General features: G+C 44.4%; 1 protein-coding gene across 6 annotated transcripts in view; it reads left to right on the top strand.

The window, feature by feature from the left end:
- Window positions 1-480: 480 nt before the first annotated feature.
- CUEDC1 (CUE domain containing 1) overlaps window positions 481-19,652 on the top strand; it is a 673,926-nt gene continuing 654,754 nt past the window's right edge. For 2 of the 6 annotated variants that reach the window (XM_086954843.1, XM_086954849.1), the window contains exon 1: window positions 481-748. The gene's annotated coding sequence lies outside the window, so the exon portion shown is untranslated. Of the gene's footprint in view, window positions 749-2,143; window positions 2,208-19,652 lie in introns of all 6 variants that reach the window. The other 4 variants (XM_086954846.1, XM_086954847.1, XM_086954844.1 and 1 more) reach the window with 4 other exon arrangements.

The raw sequence follows: 19,652 nt of genomic DNA, 5'->3' as shown, positions 1-19,652 counted from the left end.
TTTAGCGTAAAGCCACTGGTGAGAGCCCTACACGAACCTGCCAGGAGGCCGCATCACCGCTCGCATCGCCACTTCCGCCATCTATCTAGCATCGAGCGTGCCAGTAGTAGGGCCTACGTAGCCCAGACCAGCTATTACTACTCGTCTCATGTTATTGTCTGGTCAGTAACTGACCATCCGCTGAATTAAGCGATGTCTAAGTAGCTAGAGAGTGCGACTTGCAACTGTGGTAAAAGATGGCACCGATTGTTTATACACAGCAGATGCACTCGCGGTGTCCACAGCCAATAACTGTTTGGGAGATACGTGCAACGCTCCAGGATTGGCTAGGGCAACATCGACGCACCAATCCCAGGTAGTAATACGCATTACGGAACTCTCCCAGAATATGTTAGGCGCTGAGATTGGCCGCCAGACGACCCGGAAGTGTAAAATTATGGACGCAAAACACCAGTTAGAAAAAAAAATCAATAACGGACTACAGGCATTAAGCTGATTTCACTGAGGGTCCGTGTAAGTGCGGACAGGTGGTTGGTTACCTTAACTTGCCCTCCACAGTACTCCTTGGCGAGACTGTGGAGGAGATTTTTTTCGTCTAATCTGTTGTTAAGGATTTACCGAGTGAGCGGAGTCACCGTACCTTCTTTTACACAATGCTGCCGAATAGAAAAGTGCTTCTTTTCTACGTCTGTTTAAGCATTAGCGCTGGAAGGGATTCTGACAGTGTCCACGCTGTTTCAACTAGCAAGTAAGAACATTTCTGATGCATCCTAATTGTATCGCAGTAATGTCACGCCTTGCTACTTCTTCGCTGTTACAGATTCAAGCACTTGCGCGTCAGTGCCCGTTTTCCCTGCGACTGCCCTCTCTCCTGTCACTCTACCAATTCATCCTCTCTCTGCCTTCTGTGACTGCTGTTTTCTCTTTCTGTCTCTTCGTGTATGTAGTTCTCGCTCTCTTTTCTTGCAATCTCGTTCTCTCACCTGTTCATACCATTAATTGTCTCTCTCTTGTCAGTGACATTTCCCGTCACTGACCTCTTCTTTTGTCAGTGTTTCCAGAAATGCTTTTACCGTTAGTGGTACTGGGCTGTATCGAATGTTTCAAACTATATTTTCGTAAAGAGGCTACACGTTCTGTGGTCGCAGGCAATCCATAAGGCGTAATTCAAAGGAACTGATGTAGCCTAGCCTATCTTTGTTCTTCAAACACCAGACGAAATTGAGAGTGCGCTGTGAAATTTGTCATTCTATGCTGCGTTGATCTATTTAAAAGAAAAAAAAGTTTTGTAGCTGAAAAACGAAACAAAACGACACGAGTTGCTTGTTAGCCACTGTAACTATTGTCTGTGTACACGGCGCATCGTTTACCCCATTTGTGTAGCCAAATAAGTGTGTCCTTATGCCGCAGTGAGTGCATCACGTGTTCTTATTTACGGTTGTGTTTTCACACAGTCTTTCTTAAGAACACCTACGTTTAAACATTTATTTTTAAATGGGGTTTAAATAATTCTTATAGTGCACCCTTTGATGTTTAGTGGTGAATGATTTAATAGTTAATGGGGGCATGCGGCTATTTACAAACACACATAATTGCAATAGAAACTTAGATTCTTAATGTCCTTGTTTGTCGAGCTGTGCAACTGCTCCTTACTTCCCACGTTTCAAAGAGCTAACCGGGCAACGTGGCCCGTTTGTGAAGTTATTTGAGACAATTGCTGCAGTGCTACGAAGTTGACAGTGTGAGTATTAAAGCACACACCTCTGGCACATATATCGTTTTATTGTCTCACTCTGCTTTTACTGATGAACGTTTGTTTTCTAATGGTCCGGGATCTTGATAGTTGCAGATTATTTTGTTCAGTTTTCTCATCCTTCTGGGTGTTACTGAGTTTTACAGTTAATTGAATATATATATATATGTATAATATTTTGTCTGCATATATGCCATAACGAATCTAAAAACAATACAATAATAGAAAGTATTTGTTTCTTGTCAGATAGTAGCATGTAATGAATTTGACAGTGCTGTTTTAGCCGACGCTAAGGTTCTGCATCCAAAGTCGTAGTTATCCTTTCAGTGCTTGTTAGGAGTACCCATTTCTTGGTTTCTAAAGTACCACTGCATTTCTTTCCATTCATAGATCGCCTTTGACCCCTTGACAGCTCATCCTTTGGAGGTGAAACAAGGTACTATTCCAGCTCCGAGTAAGCAGTCAGACATTAGTATGATTGAGATCATTGCAGATTTGTGGCACCTTTTTTTTCTGCAAAAAATCCTGATTTAGGTCAATTTACACATTTTGTTCGCCTTTTTGTAGTTTTGTAGTATACTCGCAGGTGATTCATTACTGACTCAGTTTCTAGGCAGATAGAAAGCTTGTAAGTCACAAGAAAGTATAATACTTGTGGCAAGGTAAAGGCAGCACAGTAACACCAGTTAAAGGCTATCAAGACTGAAGAGACTGGCTGAGCTACTCATTAACTATTATTAGCAGTTAAGCTGAGTGGCACTTTGCGCTGAACAGTGGGTACTCTAATAGTGAGTATTTTCAGACAAGACTTTCAGTTTAAGTCACTCGGGCACCCAATGAAGGCTTCTGCTACCAACTGTAACGGACTTTAGTAAGTGTGTGTGCTGTTAAGTGTACACATGTTTGGACAAAAGAAGTGTTTAAAGGTGCATATAGCAGATACAATGCTGATAGTGTGCTGATAGATGCATTTGGGAGAAGTAGAATGAAGCCTTTGCAAATAGGACTTTTAACGTTTTAGAATGTTGACGCTAAACGGCATAAGTGCAGGCTTTTTTCCTTCTTTTTTTGTTCTGACTTGACAGAGATTATCTGTTAGCAACATTTTAAAATAAATGTATAGCTAGCTTTAGTTTCACCCAGAAAACTATTTTTCTCTCACCCCCTGATATTGCCTATTAGGTGTTTCATTCCAGATCCTGTGGAGCATTGGCATTGCAATGCATCATCTATTTTTAATCACCAAAAATATGCAGAAACAATATTTTGTTTTATTTTATATAGGGTTTTTCTTAATTGCTCCAAATTACCTCATTTAGAAGCTGCTAATCTTTAAGGAGGCCACTAGTAGGATCATGGAAAGAGACCATGCTTTGCGTTTGAATCAACTATGTTGTCCAGTGGTCTCACCAAAGAATTAACAGATATCAAAGTATTGAATGCGGAGAAGTCTGAAGCCTCCTTGAAATAGGTGAATTAGTGTCAATCGTGTGACTGAGACTTATGTATGTCAGTCAGTCAGACACACCATGTCTACCATAGTGCATGGCATGGTGAAGAGGTGCATCTTGAAGGATTTCCTGAATTTGAAGTAGTAATTCTCAAGCCTCAGGAGGGTGTGTACAGAGCTCCAAAGGGATGACCCCTTTTGAAGAGAGTGGCCTCAAATCTTTTATATCTGAGATGGAGAAACCGCAGACCTCTGAGATTTCGAGTTGGATGTTTATGGAGCAAATAGTTTACAGGTGTATTTCTGAGTCCAGTCATGTAGGGCCTTGTGAACAATGCAGAGTTTTTTGAAGGAAACCTGTGAAGGAATCTGAGACTGGCGAGAATGTGATCATGTCTCTTCCGACCCAGCACAATTTGAGCGGCCTGATTTTGTACTGATAGCAGTGAGCCGAGGGAAGTGTTGGGGAAGCCTGTGTAGTAGAGACCATTACATTAAGGCAGTGAGACAGGACAGTGAGGATTGGAACAATTTAGGAATAGCTGAATCTCTTAATTGTCTCAGGTGGGTAAAGGCTCTAACTATGCTTAGGCTTTGGCACCCATCAAAACTCACAAACGCTGTAAAACCAACAAACAGACCTCCTGGTACACGGAAGAACTCAGGGACTCCAAAACATACTGTAAACAGTTTGAAAGGCAATGGAGAGCCAACCACTATGCTGATGCCAGAGCAACCTACAAGGCCACTTTCAGGAACTACCTCTACCTTCAGAGAGATGTCAAAAGAATATTTCTCACTATTCGGATCAGAACTAGCTCCAACAACAGCAAATCTTGTTGCCATCATCCAGGAATTCACCTCTCTAGAAGCCTCCTCCCAACACTTTATGGGGTAAGATGTGGCCTTACGGCTAGAGCAGCCGACCTCGAAGCTGTTGAACTGAGTTCGAGTCTCGACAGGGATTCTCAACATCCTGTGATTCTGGGCAAATCACTTTATCTCCCTGTGCCCAACTAAAGTAAATGTGTCCATCTGCAATGCAACTGGTGCTCATGTAAAGTGCTCCGATACCTTCGAGTCAAGTTAGCACTATTTAAAATGCAAAAAACTCCATCACCCCTTCCCAGGTACTCTGCGAAAACCTTTCAAACTGCTTCAGCAGCAAAATTGAAAAGATCTATAATCACTTAAAAAAACAACCAAACTCTGAGGATATCATCAGAGAGCTGTACACAGACCACTCGGTCTGACACCTAACCAAAGGAGAACAATCACAGAGGAAAACACCACTACTGTCATGTAAAACATTCTCCTCGGGGGCCCCCCCACTGACCCATTTCAACATCACGTTTACAACCTAGGAGGGCCTGCAATCAGCTAATTCCTCACTTGCATCAACACCTCCTTCGAGTCCTCAACATTCCTTGAGGACTGTAAGCATGCTGCACTAAAAGTCCTCCTCAATAAAAGGTCAGCAGACCCCAATGATTTGAGCAGCTTCTGCCCCATCTCCCTACTACTGTACCCAGCTAAGGCGATAGAGTAGGCTAACAACCAGAAACTCAGCAACCTTCTTAACCACTCCCAGTCCGGCTTCAGAAGCTAACACAGTACCAAGACGGCACTCATTGCCGCCATAGATGAGCTCTGCACCCTCATACTGCTGGACCACTTAGTTGCATTCAACACCTTGTTACACCCCAGCCTCCTCAAAAGACAACACGCAATAGGAACTTACGGTCCAACCCTTGAATAGATATGCTCCTCCTCACAGGGGAACACAGCAAGTCTGACTCCTTTCCTACGCATTCGAGCCCAATGAGCTGATCTGCTTAGTTCCTTAGAATCATCTCTCAGCCCTACCCAATTCAACATGTGCATGGGACCACTCGCCAACGTCATTGGACCTCATGCCATCATCTCCTATGCCAATGACAGCCGGCTCATCCTCTGAATGTCATACAAGTCTCCCACGACCAGATCCAATTTCATTAAATGCATGGTCTGCGTAACACAATAGGTGAAAACCAACTGCTTGAAACTCAGCTGTTACAAGACAGAAGTGCTGATCTTCTGGAACAAGAACTTCCCCTGGGACTCAACCTGGTGGCCATCATAGCTTTGTCCTTTACCATCCCCTACTAACCAAGCACGAAACTAGGAAATCATCTTGGATGATACATTTGTTATGGCCTCTTAGGTGAATGCAGTTAGCTCCTCCTGTTTCCACATGCTACTCATTCTCATAAAAAATCTTCAAATGGATCCACAAAAACACCAGGCGTACTGTCACTCAAGCTGTAGCCACCAATATATTAGTTTTTGGCTACATCTCTATGCCAAAATCCGTAACCACCACCTCTTCTGCCTCCAGAACATCCAGAATGTCATGACCAGACTCCTCTTGGACCTCCCACTTCAACAGCTTCTTGAAATTGTAGTCGAAAATGCACAAGGTCATCATGACAATATTAGAGAGTAGACTGCTTCAAAATCAAGAGAACAGATTATTTTGGCCCATCCGTCTGTAATAAATGGATAGGATTCCATAGCAGGTCAGATCATCGGCTTAATTTGACCGGCTTGCTGGTCTAGTTTTCCTAAGTTGGTGTCAGACTTCGTGTAGGCTATACTGAATTGTCATCACTTTCTGCCCTTGAAGTGGTGTGCTTGCCTAGTGTATCTGGTGGTGGTGCCAGGTGTAAAGATGACTTTCACTGAAGGCATGTCAAAGTCCGGCTAGGAAGTTGTTTTCTGGCCTAGTTTATGTTGCGAAAAGATGACTTCTCCATTGCGGCATCCAGTAAACTACTATGTGACAACTGCCATTTCCCCTCACAACAGAGTATGCTTGGGAGCTCACCCCGCTATCTTGGTTGTGGACATTTAGGCAGTCCGTCATTGTCTGGCACCCTGTCGCCTCCTCACCAGAGTTGGATCAGCTTTCATCAGGCCCGCCTTGTTGTTGCACGTCAAGGTCCTCAGGCTACAGTCTGAGCTCAAAAGAAATAGGGCACATCAGCCTTGACCCACAAACTGGAAACTACCAGGACACATCAACATTAGATTATATGCTTCAGCAGTGATTTAGTGACCTCTATGTGGCAGACAGCCGAGATAACCCCCAATGGACTTAACATGGTGGATCTTCCCACCTGTGTGGTCTTCCAGCTGCCCTAGATGCACCATCCAGACACTGGAACCCTACCTGGGGCCAGCTCTGAAGCTGCTTGGGTGAGCAGAAAGTTGTCCAAAGTGGCGTAGATGGCAAGTATGCAGCAAGGGCACGGCAAAGGGGTGCCTAGTTGTATCATTGGCTAGAGGTCTGTTGTGAGACTTAAACATCCACCATCTTACCTCCTTGAAACCCACTCACCTGTGCGATAAGTGTCCCGGCTGTCTGTGATGCCCAAATGTATTTGCCATATGAATTGCTATCAAGTAAGTGTATACTGTTATGCCGAATATCAGTTATGTTTAATAAAAAGATATAAAAAAAAAAACGTCCACCATCCTAGAAGGATGTACATTAAAATATTTAACTTGTAGTTATGGCATATATAGATTTTTTTTTTTTTTTTTTACTGCTGTAAGTTTTTTTATTTTTTAAATGTTTTAGCTGGGGCTAAAATGCAGGCCAGACCTATTGGCTTTGCCAGTGCTGGTTATTTTTTGGCAGTAAAATGTTTTTACAATTCCTTCCAGCTATTTCTTGGATTTCTTAGGTTTTACTTGTCGATTCTATGGTCTTCTCACAAACACATTTTAAAATGTTTCCTCAGATTGTCACTTTGTTCAGAAGGTTTGGCCTGCTTCTGGGTAAGAGCAGGGGGCTCCGTCACCACACTGCCACCAAGGCTGAGTCGCTTGACTTAGCATGATCTTTTGCTCTGTCCACTGCTGATGCAAAGCCTTCACCTCACGCAGGCACTTTGCTATTGTAATGTTTGAGAGCGAGAGAAGGAACGAACCGTATTGTTGCTGGACCCAACAGTATCTGTCCTTTTAGGGCCAGTGAGAAATCGGACTATGCCTGCATAGGTCTCCTGATGATGGTTAACCAACCAGGACACACCACAGGTTCATTCAGTCTGTGATTTTAAAGATCATCTTACATTGACACATCATAGCACATGAGCCTGGCTTGGCTTTGGAGGCTAAAATCATGCAATATTTCAATTTGTTTTGGAAGGTAGTATTGTGAAGGATCTACACTGAAGGCCACATATAACAAAGATGATGTTGGTTCTTTAATGGGAAATCAAGAGACTGCTTTAGTGTTTAGTGGCACTGTGGGTCTGTTTTCAAGGCATATACTTTAAAGTGCACAGCAAAGACACTGTATGATGTTAAATTACATTTAATTTAATCATGGGTAAACTATTTTTGAAAAAAGGGTTATGGATAACTGCATTTACCTCCAGTTTTTTTTCTCCAAAGTTCTTTTTATTGAGTATTTTAACCAAAGTTCTTTTTAACCAAATACATGATGGCTGCGTTCACATTGCCAAGAAAAGAGCACTGCTTAAATGACAATCTAATGAAGTTACAGGTTCTAGCAGTGAGGGGATCAGCCCAACTCTTTTTATATATTCCCGTTCATCCTGTTTTACAAGATAAGTATCAAACTGTCCCAAAACATTATGACCCCCCACCCTACCCTCTCCCCAATGAAAGAACAAGTAGAGGACGAATAGCGGACGAATAGTAGAGCTTGTGAGTATTGGTCTCTAGGTCAAATATATGTGGCCATTGTCTTTTTACGTTTTACTGGTGAATAGCTGGCCCAGCCAAGTGTTCTCTCGTCTCTTAACTGAAACCGATGCATATCGCGTAGTGAAGGTGGTCAGACCGCCAAGGGAAGGCCTTTTGTCAGGTGGGAGACTAGCAGGCCCTCTTTATATTCAAAGTATTTATATTCATCCCTAAAAATATTCGCCATCCTTTCCATGGTCAGAATCTTCCAGAGGCGAGAATGCCACAGTGAAAGCGCCAGCGTTGCCTATTTTTCCAGGCAGCTGCAATCGCTATCTTGGCTGCTCCTAAGCAAGTCCCATAATGGCTCGATCAGCTTTTGTTTGGTGCTCTAGCTCTGATCGTCTCATGCCCAGTAAGGCACCCTCAATGGTTGTATCCCAGCACAGCCCTCATATGTGATAGGATTTCCTCCCAAAAAAGACGTATCATAGGGCAATCCCACCAAATATGACAGAAATCCCTTAAGAGGCCGCATCCCATCCAGCACAAATCCGACATCTCTGGGAATTTTTTTTTTAGTTTGGTCAGATATAGTTACCAGTCAAATGGAATCTTATAGTGTGCTGCCCTCCGCTCTAATGAATGGTTATCTTTAGCCATGTCCCTCCACAGTTGCTTCCACCCTGCTTCTGAGATCTCTCCCTGCTCACTTTTTCCATGTCTGCATTTTTCAGGGTCTTGGTGCAGTGTGTTAGTTAGAAGAAGATTGTATAGAAAGGAAATCACTCCCCCCATTGCGCCCACCCTCTGAACAAATTTCTCTATCAGTGTCTTCTCTCACGTAGCAGCCTACCGGACCCTTGGTTGTAGTGCCCAATGTTTAAGTTGAAGGTAATGGAAGAGTTCACTTGGTGGAACAGTAAAATCCCTCTGACAACTGTTAAACATTAGAATATCAGTTACGAAATAGGTCGAAGAGCATCAGGCACCCTCTTTCCTTTCAGGCATCAAAGGGTCCCTTATGGAGAGCTGGGGGAATGCCGGGTTAAAATGGATCGGGGTGTATGGTGAGGTGAATGAGGTCCAATCTCGACCCGCCCTCTGAATACCTCATCCCAAACCTTGAGTGCAGTGCATGTGGGGGGTACTAAGATATGCGTTTGGCGGTCTATCTTTCTTAAGCTTCCATATCATATCCCAGATCGTTCTACCCACTGTTGCCCTATCCATGTGTAACCAATGTTTTTCGGATTCTCTTTTGGACCATTCTGTCAGAATTCTTAACTGAGCAACTTTAAAATATAGCTCAAAGTCTGGAAGTGCCACTCCTCCCTCGCTTCTCGAACAACTCAGTGTATGGAAGGGGAGCCGAGCTCTGCCATTTTGCCAGATAAAACGAATAATGAGAGTGCGTAATCTGGGCAAGAATCCCCTCTCCAGGTCTATTGTAAGGCCTGGAACAGATATAACAGTTGGGTAGGACAACTATTTTTATAGCATGGTTGCGTCCCAACCATGATTTAAAGGGAGGCTTCCAACGTTTGAGGTCCTGTTGGATTTGAAGTGGAGGATAATTAGCTTTAAATAAGCCTTCCAATCTTGGAGTTAAATGGACGCCCAGGTATTTCAATGCATGCTTGGCCCATCGCACCGAGGTGAGCTCCCTAAGCCTGATAGTTTCGCCCTCCGGGAATGTGAGATTCAGGATAAATGACTTCGACAAGTTTATTTTAAAGCCCAATACCGCCTCGAATTACAGCACTTCACTTTGTACTGCTTGTAGTGATTGTGCAGGGGAAATGAGGGATAACAACACATCGTCAGCGAAGAGTAATATCTTATGTTCCTCACCCCCAAAGGGAATACCTTGGAATCTGTGGATGCCCTGACTTGAAGCACCAAAGGTTCAATGCTCAGAGCAAAAAGTAAAGTTGAGAGTGGGCAGCCCGGTCTTGTCCCCCTCTCTAGGGAGAAGAGAGCAGAGCTAATCCCGTTGACCTGGACACTGGAGTGGGAAAGCGCATAGTTAGCTCTAACCATATCTATGAATGGCTTGCCGAACCCAAAGTGCTATTTTGTGAGAAAGGGAAATGCCCAGTCCACCCTGCCAAATGCCTTCTCAGCATCCAAACACACCACAACCGCCGGTATCTTCAATTTGGATGCTTTCTTGATCAAATGCAGGGTCCTACGGATGTTATGTTGCAGGGATTCTGCTCATCCTCAGAACTGTGCACAGAGACCCAGGACCTCAGTGAATTGTGGTGGTCCAAAAAACTCACCTCAGTACCTAGAACCCCTAACCGACTAGCATCAGTGTCTCATTAGCTCTTCGTCCTATAGCAAAGTTACCAATGATTAGACAACCCAGAACGTTCGACTTGGATTACTCTCAAGAATGGTGGGAATGAAGAACACTCTTTTGTTTTTATTCTCATACCAATCCACAACGTTAGCAAATAGAGACACGGAAAACTTTAAAATGTTTATTTTAACAACGTGCTCTAAGATGCAGTATTTTTGCTAACATAAGCAGGCATATGATTAAAAATAATACGATCAGCAGGGCTCGAAAAATCCAAAAAGTGGTACTAGTCCTGCAGGACTAGTACCTTAAAAAATGTCCTCGACCTAACTGCAACCTACTTGACCTCCGTCTCTGAAAGCGGAGCAAATGTGACTGGAGAAGTGTGGCTCAATGATTAGAGCGGCAGACCCTGATGCAGAGGTCTAGCCCGGGACCAGGGTTCAATTCCCCGCCTCGGCGGGTCTTGGGCTCAAAAATTCCATGGACCTGATAATTCTCGCCTCTGTGCCTATTCCAATCATGGAGTCCCACTCTGCAACTCTGGGCAATAGCTTGCTTAATCTCCACAACGGCCCCCACAACGCGAAGGATGCCTGGCCTCCACCTTGGGGGTGCCCAGGAGTGGACGCCTCACAGGGAAAGCCAGGATGGGTTCCACAGCGGTATTCGTACCAGCGCCTTGAGACCCTTGCGGGTGAGTAGTGCGCTATACAAGTATCAATTTACATTTAAAATTTACAAGTTAACAAGATTTAAAGGCATCTTTATTGCTCATTAACTTTGTGAGCAATAAAAATGCCTTTAAATCTTGTTATCTTGTCACATTTGCTCAGTTTTTACAGACAGAGGACAAAAGTTGGTTTGTTTTTCTACTCGCCAGAAAGTGCGAGTAGGACCTAAAAACAGCTCGACCTTAATAAATTTAGCTTGACTATGCGAGCGGTCGAGTGGAATTTTCGAGCCCTGATCAGCATTGTTACAATTCCATAAAACACAAAAGGAGAAATCATATTATAAAGATAGAAGGTCTCTTGGGCTTAAATGGGGAACACATACCTCCAAGAACCGTATAGATGAATCACATCAGGATCTGCAAAATCTCGGTCTCCCTGGAAACTGATTTTCTCCAAGTGCCTTAATCATGCGTGCAGTGCAATAGTAAAGGCGCCAGAATTTCAGTTAGCTGCAGCTGCGTGCATGTTGTGTCTAGAGCGTGGGCCGATCAGCTCGAACAACCGCTAACCTTGTTATGTTAATCTTGGAGGCTTCTATACTCACTGTGCAGACTAAGGTCGCGATGGAAGTCCAGGGATGTTGAAAACAAGCCATTCTCAGGTGAAGAAATTCACGCAGCCTAACTTACAAGAACAGTTATATGCAGTTGTGTGCAAAAGCAGCAAAATGGTACTATTCCGTTTAAACTTCTAATAAGCCTTTGTTAACATAGCAATATGCGCAAGCAGAGCCCTGTCTTCACTACACCCTCGCTTGATCGGAACACGCACCAGAAGGAAGGCAATTTAGAAACGCAGAGTTCAAGTTTGATTGTGACAGAACCAAGTTAAAAAATTGCCAAACTGGATAATTGGTAGTAAAAAATTCCAAAGCCGTCCAAAAAAGAAACGTAGGGGTAAATATTAAAGTAGAGTGCACAATGCACAATGCAAACTGTAAAGTATAAAAACAGTAAAAATTGTTCAACCACCAGAAGTGGTGTAGATGGATCAACGCCAAATCAGTCCAGCAGTGTATAGGCACAGTACGTTGCAACAGCCTCCAATAGAAAGTCATTGTTATCGTCCGAGAACATTTCAGCCATCCAATTAAGTAATGGAAAGGAGCATACATGTTCCTCAATAGCCGGAGCCTCAAGCACCATTAGAGGACAACTCGGGTGGTCTTCGAGATAACTAAGTGCCAGGAAGTCATGTGTCGCCACACATATATCCCAGTTCCCTAGGACTCCATGCATTGCTGCAAAGGCCATAATCCCGATGCCAAAACATTGCAACTCATGAGTAACTAAGGGACTCATTAGTCGATCATAATCCGGGTTAGGAGACACCGTATTGCAGACACACAAATCCAGAGCCCATTCAAAACAGCAATCCAGGCAATGGAATATAGGCTGCACGCACGTAAAGTAGGAAAACCGGAACGACCATCCATAGGCTACACTCAAAGTGGCCAGAGGTAGCGCTCCATAGTAATCAAGCATCCGGTTGCGAAGCTTAAGCAGCCGGGGCAGATCGTCTTGTGACACGGACGGTGCAGTCATTTCTGAGCACACAAATTAACAGCAGAACACCGGCAGCCAGGACGAGAAGTAACTGTAAACCGCCAAAGAGGCTGGAAAACATGGAGTGGAATAAATGCCGGTATCGCACCATATATAGTTTGGAATGAAGTCACACGGCCAGAACTTACTACTTTAAAAAGAAATGAGCCAAACCAGTGATCGACAAGGCATTGAATATAGTGTGAATCAAAGCACCGAAATGCAGGGGGAGATCAGTATTCAAAAGGGCATGCACTTCAGTGCGGGTGTTTGCAACGTGAAGGACAAATGTTTCACTCGAAGTAAGGGCAACAATAAGAAACTATCACATATTCCTCGAGTACTGAAAAATGCGCTAAACGAGCGAAAGGCCCGGAAGGGACAAATGGAATAATATAACTCCGAGACGAAAGGGAGGAAAGTATTAATCCATGCAGAGACAGATTTATTGGTTGTCTTGAAAAAGATGGTGTGACAAGTGAAAAGCCAACAAAACGTGTTGACGCAAATAGGAGTACAATCTTAAGGATCGGCCTAATTGTTTAAATACAGATTGAATCGTTGTATTGAGCACGGTGTTCTCGAATTAGATTTGATGTACATTGGTTTTAGACAAGTTTTGTGTCTTACAACTTTTCTGTCTTTCTGAATTATGCAGGTCATAATTGTCATGTGTTCAGGATGAATTTTTATGTGAACTGCATGTTTTCCAATATAAGAAGCAAGTATTGATTTAATAGCGGTATTTGTACAATTTTATGAAGTTTTTTTATTGTGCTTATTACAAATATTAATAAAGTATCATTGTAAGATGTCATGCAGTTGTGAAGGATTTAGTTAACCACTGTACTTTTGTTTGGATCAAGGGAACCGAATTTCTTCTTGGTACATGTACCTCAATTCCCTTGATAGCTTTAAGTAGTACCTCTCATATATTTTTTGGTCAACTTCTTTTTGTGACAATAGAGCCCTTATTCCACTCATCTTGTTGAACTCTGCTTTCAAGGTCGGAATGATAGGCCAGATGGACACATCGAGCTTCCCATGCGGAGGCGGGAACAGCACATTCTTACAGCATACTACACGATGGGAGACAGTTAAAATACGGAATCCCTGCCAGCATACCACAGCAATCTTCATTATTTAAAAGCAAATAACTACAGTTTGCTAGCAACGTGAAAGTCGATGTTCTAGCCTGGGCGGGAGTACCCTTTAAAATGCAGGCCAAATTCGGCGCGTTTGAATTACAAGAGCTGTGCAATTGTATATTCTTACAAACAATCTAGTGATCAGGAGTTTAAGTGCATTCTTCACCATTTAAATAAACTCTTTTACCCTCCCTCAGGCACCTATAGGTAAATGGCAGAGACCAAACTTCATGGAGATGTGCACTTCCCAAAGGTTCATATCTGCCTATGGCATAGTGCTTCATACATGAATTGAATTTGAACAGGGGAACAGGTAATGTTATTAACCCATGAATTAACCAAACCGCTAAATTAGATTCGGCTACAGAAAAAGGCAAAGGTCACAACTTTGCCCCACAACTGAATTGCCCATAGGCCTGTATGGAGACGAAAATTTGACTTGGACCCCCAATGAACGCATGACATACTTGTACGCCTTAGAGGCAAACGCTGGTCCGAATGAAAGGTGCCACATGCAAAAATTCCTACAAAGACACGCAAATCCCTGATGACAGTTCTGGCATCAGGCTGCGTTCTGGCCAGAGCCAAATAAAGGGTATGCACAAATCCACTCCAACTAAGATGTACTTATACGCAGTATCTGAGGAGAAAGCACCGCAGTGATCTAAATAAACACATCGAAATAGCTTATTAGATATGTACAACTGTGTCTGGGGCGGGCGCACAGCAGTTGAAGGTTTAATCTGCTGGCAAATGTCACAATGAAGGACATAATGATGCATTTGTTTGTACAAACTACACCACCAGTAACGCTGTTGTAAAAGAGATACCGTCGCAGGAACGCCAGCATGCGCTGAGGCCATACCCTCGTGAGCGGCATTTATCAAGGATGACCTGCAGTCTGGGTTGGGAATCAACCTGTCACCAACGTCATTTATTCTCACATCGGGAACTTCAACAGGACTTAAATGTTAAGAGAATCTGGAAGGAAAACCTCTAGGGTAATTACTTCCTGCCTCGTCAGCAAGATTGTTGCCAACAGCGTGTACCCCTTCGTGCTGATGACCAAGAGTATGAATTGCCAACACGAGCGACAGCTGTTCTTTAAGCTCTGCCACTCGAACCCATAGCATTTTGTTTGATTATGCTACCTTTTAGAATCACTATATTCATTTTGAGTCCAAAAGAATAAATTATCATTATAAGACTGAACACAGTAGTAAGCGTCACTCACAATAAAAGTAGTCACTCAAGGGTCAGCGTACTCCAGTGTAAGCACCAGAGCACGTAGCTCTGCCAATTGGGCGGTACAGTCCCCTAATGTCTGTGTATGCATGACATCGGACTTGAACTCTCCATTCATCACAGTACCAACCACTATTGCGCAGGCAGCCAAATAAGCATGCTTTGACTCAGTCGCCGGTTGCGCCGAACCGTCAGTGTAAATGATACAATGGAAATCCTCCAGCGGACGCAAGGACAAAGGAGCCGGATGAACAAATTCATACTGCAAGAACTCCTGAGTTTCCAAAAATGAATCCAAGACATACATGACATCCAGAGACGTCCAGGATGTAGCCCATTGTATCCAACGTGGATGCAAAGTTTTTGAATTTGGTACACTGGCTTTCATCACTTCTTCCAGGGCAGGATACAGTGTAATTACCAACATGTGTTTCCCCTGCGACAGTGCTCTTTCTTTTAGAATCTGCATCTGTACTGCACTCAACTTTTTCGACAGTGGAAAATCGCATTTCAGCCGAAGTGTACAAGTGTGACGTGTAAGCAATATGGACTGTCACCATCATTACAAGTCAGGTACGTGAAACCCACCGCCCCAGGCTGCCTCTATGTATTTGGAGTTTCAGGTTTCTGCCTCTGGTTCTGTTACCAACACTGCCCCTTGGTCTCTCGGGGTTTGGGGAGTTTATCATCTATACGATGTTTTCAGAGGAGTACCCTTAAGCCTTTACATAGTACCAAATCTGGTGTGGATGTGTGGGAATGAGCTAGCCATCTAGGCTACTCGACAAGATAAATGTTTTTTCTATCATGAGAAGCCACTCTGGGAGAGAAGCCCTCAATGCCCTTAATTTCTGTTTGAAATTCTGTCTTCAACTGCTCCCTCCAAAGTGAAGGTTTATTGGAAGTACTCAAATGGCTGGTCTCACAATACCTGCTGGGGAATGCTTCCCAGCATGTCAAATTCCACCACACTTCGAGGACCTTCATGTAAGTATCTTGAACAGTTTCGCACATCAATCGCTGGAAATCAGGGGGTTCATACGCCACCATTATTGCCCACCCCCCTTTTTTTTGTTGCAGATTTACCTCCTCACTTGGAGTGGTGAATCAAGCTGCCATACTTTAGATCACGCTCATATACCACTTGTGGTGCAGAATGTGATCCACTATGTAGAAACTGGGTTCACCAGAACCCCGGGGGGGTAGCATGGACCGAGCTGGTAGGCACCTGAAGCTTAAATGTTAAGTGACAGCACAGCACAGCACACGCATCCACTGAGACAATAAGTGCATGCAGAGACTGAGACCACACCAGTAGGTTTGATTCAAATAAATAACTTTTATCTAAGATTAAGATCAGGGCTGTCAAAAATCACAGTAGTAAGAACTCATTACCTTTCCTTAAAATACATATCTTTCATTACTTAGCCATAAATACATAGATAAATAAATATTAAATAGTAAATAACTGTAGGCCTGGCTTCAGCCTTGCTCCTAGTCAGCACCTGCAAGGAATTCCTAATAGAGACATTCGAATAGCATTGCATTACTTAGCAGTAAACATTCCTTCGCTGCAGCAATCGGCAAGTCATTAACTGGCTGTAAAACATTTCCTAGCTGCAAAGATAAGCAGTTCAACAGCAGATGTAGCACATTTCACAAGGCTGGAATAAAGCAATTCATGAATTAGAAATAACCCTTTCAGTAGGTGACGTCCACCATTTCAGCAGGAACTCATAACTATTTAATTAGGTAAAATAAATCAGTCCATTAGGTAGGCATAAGGCATATAAAACATTTCTCTGTGGTCACTAGAACCATCTACATCTCTCTCATGGCCTTTCTGATAAGAAGGGGGTCTCTGTGGCCGTTCAATAGGGCCTAATTCCTATCCTGGCCCAGTTCAGAGGGGATCGTGGCCACAATTGGGGCCAACGGGGCCCAATCCTAGTTCTTCCGGGGGGAGGGGCAATCTTGCGTAGGCTTCCAGCGAAGGGGAAGGCTCGTGCTCTAGTCCGAGCCCTCCGGTCCGGTGTTCGGCAAAAGTCCCGGGCCTCCAGTTGCTTCCCAGGCCCCGAGACCACTGAGGCGAGAGGGAGCAAAGTGAACGCGCGGGCCGCACCTCTCTAGCCGGCCTCGCTGCAAATTGCGGGATGCCCAATCACAGCTAGCAAGGGCGGGGGCGCGGCCTGTGACGCGGCCGGGCGCCCCCATCACGTGGTGCGCGTGCGGGCGCCTCACTGGGCCCACGATGCGGCGGCACTCTCCTGGCTCCGAGGGCCGCCGGGACAGCACTAGAGGCTGCAGCAGGTCGAGGCAACCGCAATCCTTTGGGCCCACACAGCACAAGAGGAGCGGGGCCGCAGCGTTGAGTGCAATCGCCGGATAGCGCTTCAGGCCTAGCGCACTACGGGGCCGGTCGGCAATTGTAGCGCCTCAGGGAACGCAGCGCTCAGGAGACACGGCACCGGGGCACAGGGCAGCACAGCGCCTGAGGGACAGTAGCGCTTCTTGGACACAGCGCAATGTCAGTCAGGGAGGCGCTAGACGTTGATGGTGTCTTGGGGGCAATTTGACAGCGCTTGGAGGCCTCGCAGTTCTGAGGTAGCGCTTAGAGGTACACAGCGCTTGGCGGCAGATCACTGCGCTCTCAAGGGCACAGTAGGGGAGTGCTGGGTAGGCAGGCTATATAGCAGTCTCTACAGTAGCGCTTCGTGGGCATAGCGCTACGGGGCCATCAGGGGAGTGCAGGCAAAGCAGGACAGCACTGGGGGGGCTCAGGTCGAGGCACAGGCGCAGAGATGTCAAGGCCCAACACCTGGTTGATCCCCAGGAGTCCTTGGGGGACACAGAAAAGGGGTCTTCTCGGCGCTTGTTGGTTCTTGCACCCTTCTGGAGCAGATTCTTGGTTTCCTGAGGAGGGGGGACGGGGGTGGGGGGTTTGAGTTGAAGTCTTTCCTCAGCAGGTCACTTCAGATGGTCCCTGGGTTCCCATCCTGCAGGGCCAGATCAGTGGGCTAGTTCAGTGTTCCTCACACAGCTTGGTGGGCAGCGCCTAAACCCTGTCACCCCCAGTGGTATAGGTTCCTGACTGGGCCCTACCGCCTAAGTCTCCTGCGTAGGGTCCCCCAGGTCAGTGATGCACCAACTGACTAGAAAGTTTCCCTCCCTTTTCTTTTATAGTGGCAGTTGGCAGTGAGCAGTTGGTGACCACTCCCCTATTCTGGAAGGTTCCAGGAGCTTCCTCACTCTAGCTATGGGCAGGCAGGCAGGCTGGTATTGCTACAATGTTTTGGGATTCCAGCCAGCTCCTGGCTACAAGAGTGCGTCTAACAAGACCACGCTGCCGTAGCAGGGGTCAGTGGCAGCCATGTTGGGGGAAGAGAGCACCTGCACCTTAGCATTGATTAGCAATGGGAAGGTGCCCAGAGACCTAAGGCCAACCAAAAAGGTGGGAAAAATTAGGCAAAAGCGAGAAAAAAAATAGGGAAAGACCACCCTAAGGCTAACAGTTCTAACACACTTTTTTTGGCATTTTTGGTTCCCCATCTACATTCGTGGAACAGATTTTTAGTACCATCATTTACGCCTCAACTGGCTTGAAAGTTCTATTTGCTGTGCCCCTTTTCTCAGAATAGGTAATGTTAGTATTGAAGACATGTATTACATATCTTTATCAGTGATGTAAGAATATGAATGATATATTGGTTTTTGCTGTTAGGGTCCATGCCATTACATTTGATACAGATATTCATGTGAAGTTCAGCTGGTAATTTAGAACTAGAGCCAACATTATAGGGTTAAATAAACACACCTTAAAACTGCTCATGTTAATCGAGAATACAAACTGTGACGTCTTGGCATTAAAGAAAAACAAAATCGGAGTTCAGTCTCGAGAATGTAGATGGACCAGAATTCCAAATTGTCTGACTGGTGGAATTTTCCGTATACTTCCACCGGCTAAGACTTTGAAAGACCCATAGGGTAAAAATGTTCCATGTTAAATAAATAAAAAAAGAATACAACAGATTTACCAGGCACTTTGTACCTAGGATTAAAAAATAATAATAAATGTGCTGTCCCTTCTCACTTTCCACTTGGTGGAATTATAGTCAAACAGAGCTATCCAGTCACTGTCTGATTCAACGCGTGCCTGTAGTTGTGTAGAAGACTACATAAAAGCACTTTTCAATAAACACACTAATTCGCCTTTATAGTTTATCCGCCGTTATGGTCTCATGTAGCTGAATCAACTTCAATCATTCGTATTTGTATGCGTTTTTTAAAATTTATGTTTTAAATACTCGATCTGTTTTCTTTTCGTTTCAAAGTTTAATTTCTTAACGATTCTCCTTAATTTTCACAGAGATCGTTCTTGGGTCCATGTGACTGAAAGTTGTGCCCTTTCTGAAGTTAGTTTACTTGGGTAGACTTACAGTATAAATCCAGGGTCTGCAACCTTTTCTGTAATAAGTGCTACCTGTGCTCAATGAAAATCTTCCGCAACTTCTAATATTTTTACTGCCCGCTTCAGGCATGATTATATTGATGTCACCCCATGCAAGATTATCAAAAGTGATCATCAATGGTGGGTCAAGGAAGGTTACCAGTTGTAATGTCTAAAAGGCTTTGTAATTTGGAATGCCTCTACCTGGACATAATATAACCACAGCTGCACTGCTCCTGGCATCAAAATAAGATGACCAATAAGCCTCCCCATAGTGCACAAGATGTATCACTCCAATATTAGCTTTAAATATGTTTTGGAA

Source organism: Lissotriton vulgaris, chromosome 2_1 (genome assembly GCF_964263255.1).
Source record: "Lissotriton vulgaris chromosome 2_1, aLisVul1.2, whole genome shotgun sequence".
Lineage (NCBI taxonomy): Eukaryota > Metazoa > Chordata > Amphibia > Caudata > Salamandridae > Lissotriton > Lissotriton vulgaris.
This window is presented reverse-complemented; position numbering and strand designations above follow the sequence as displayed.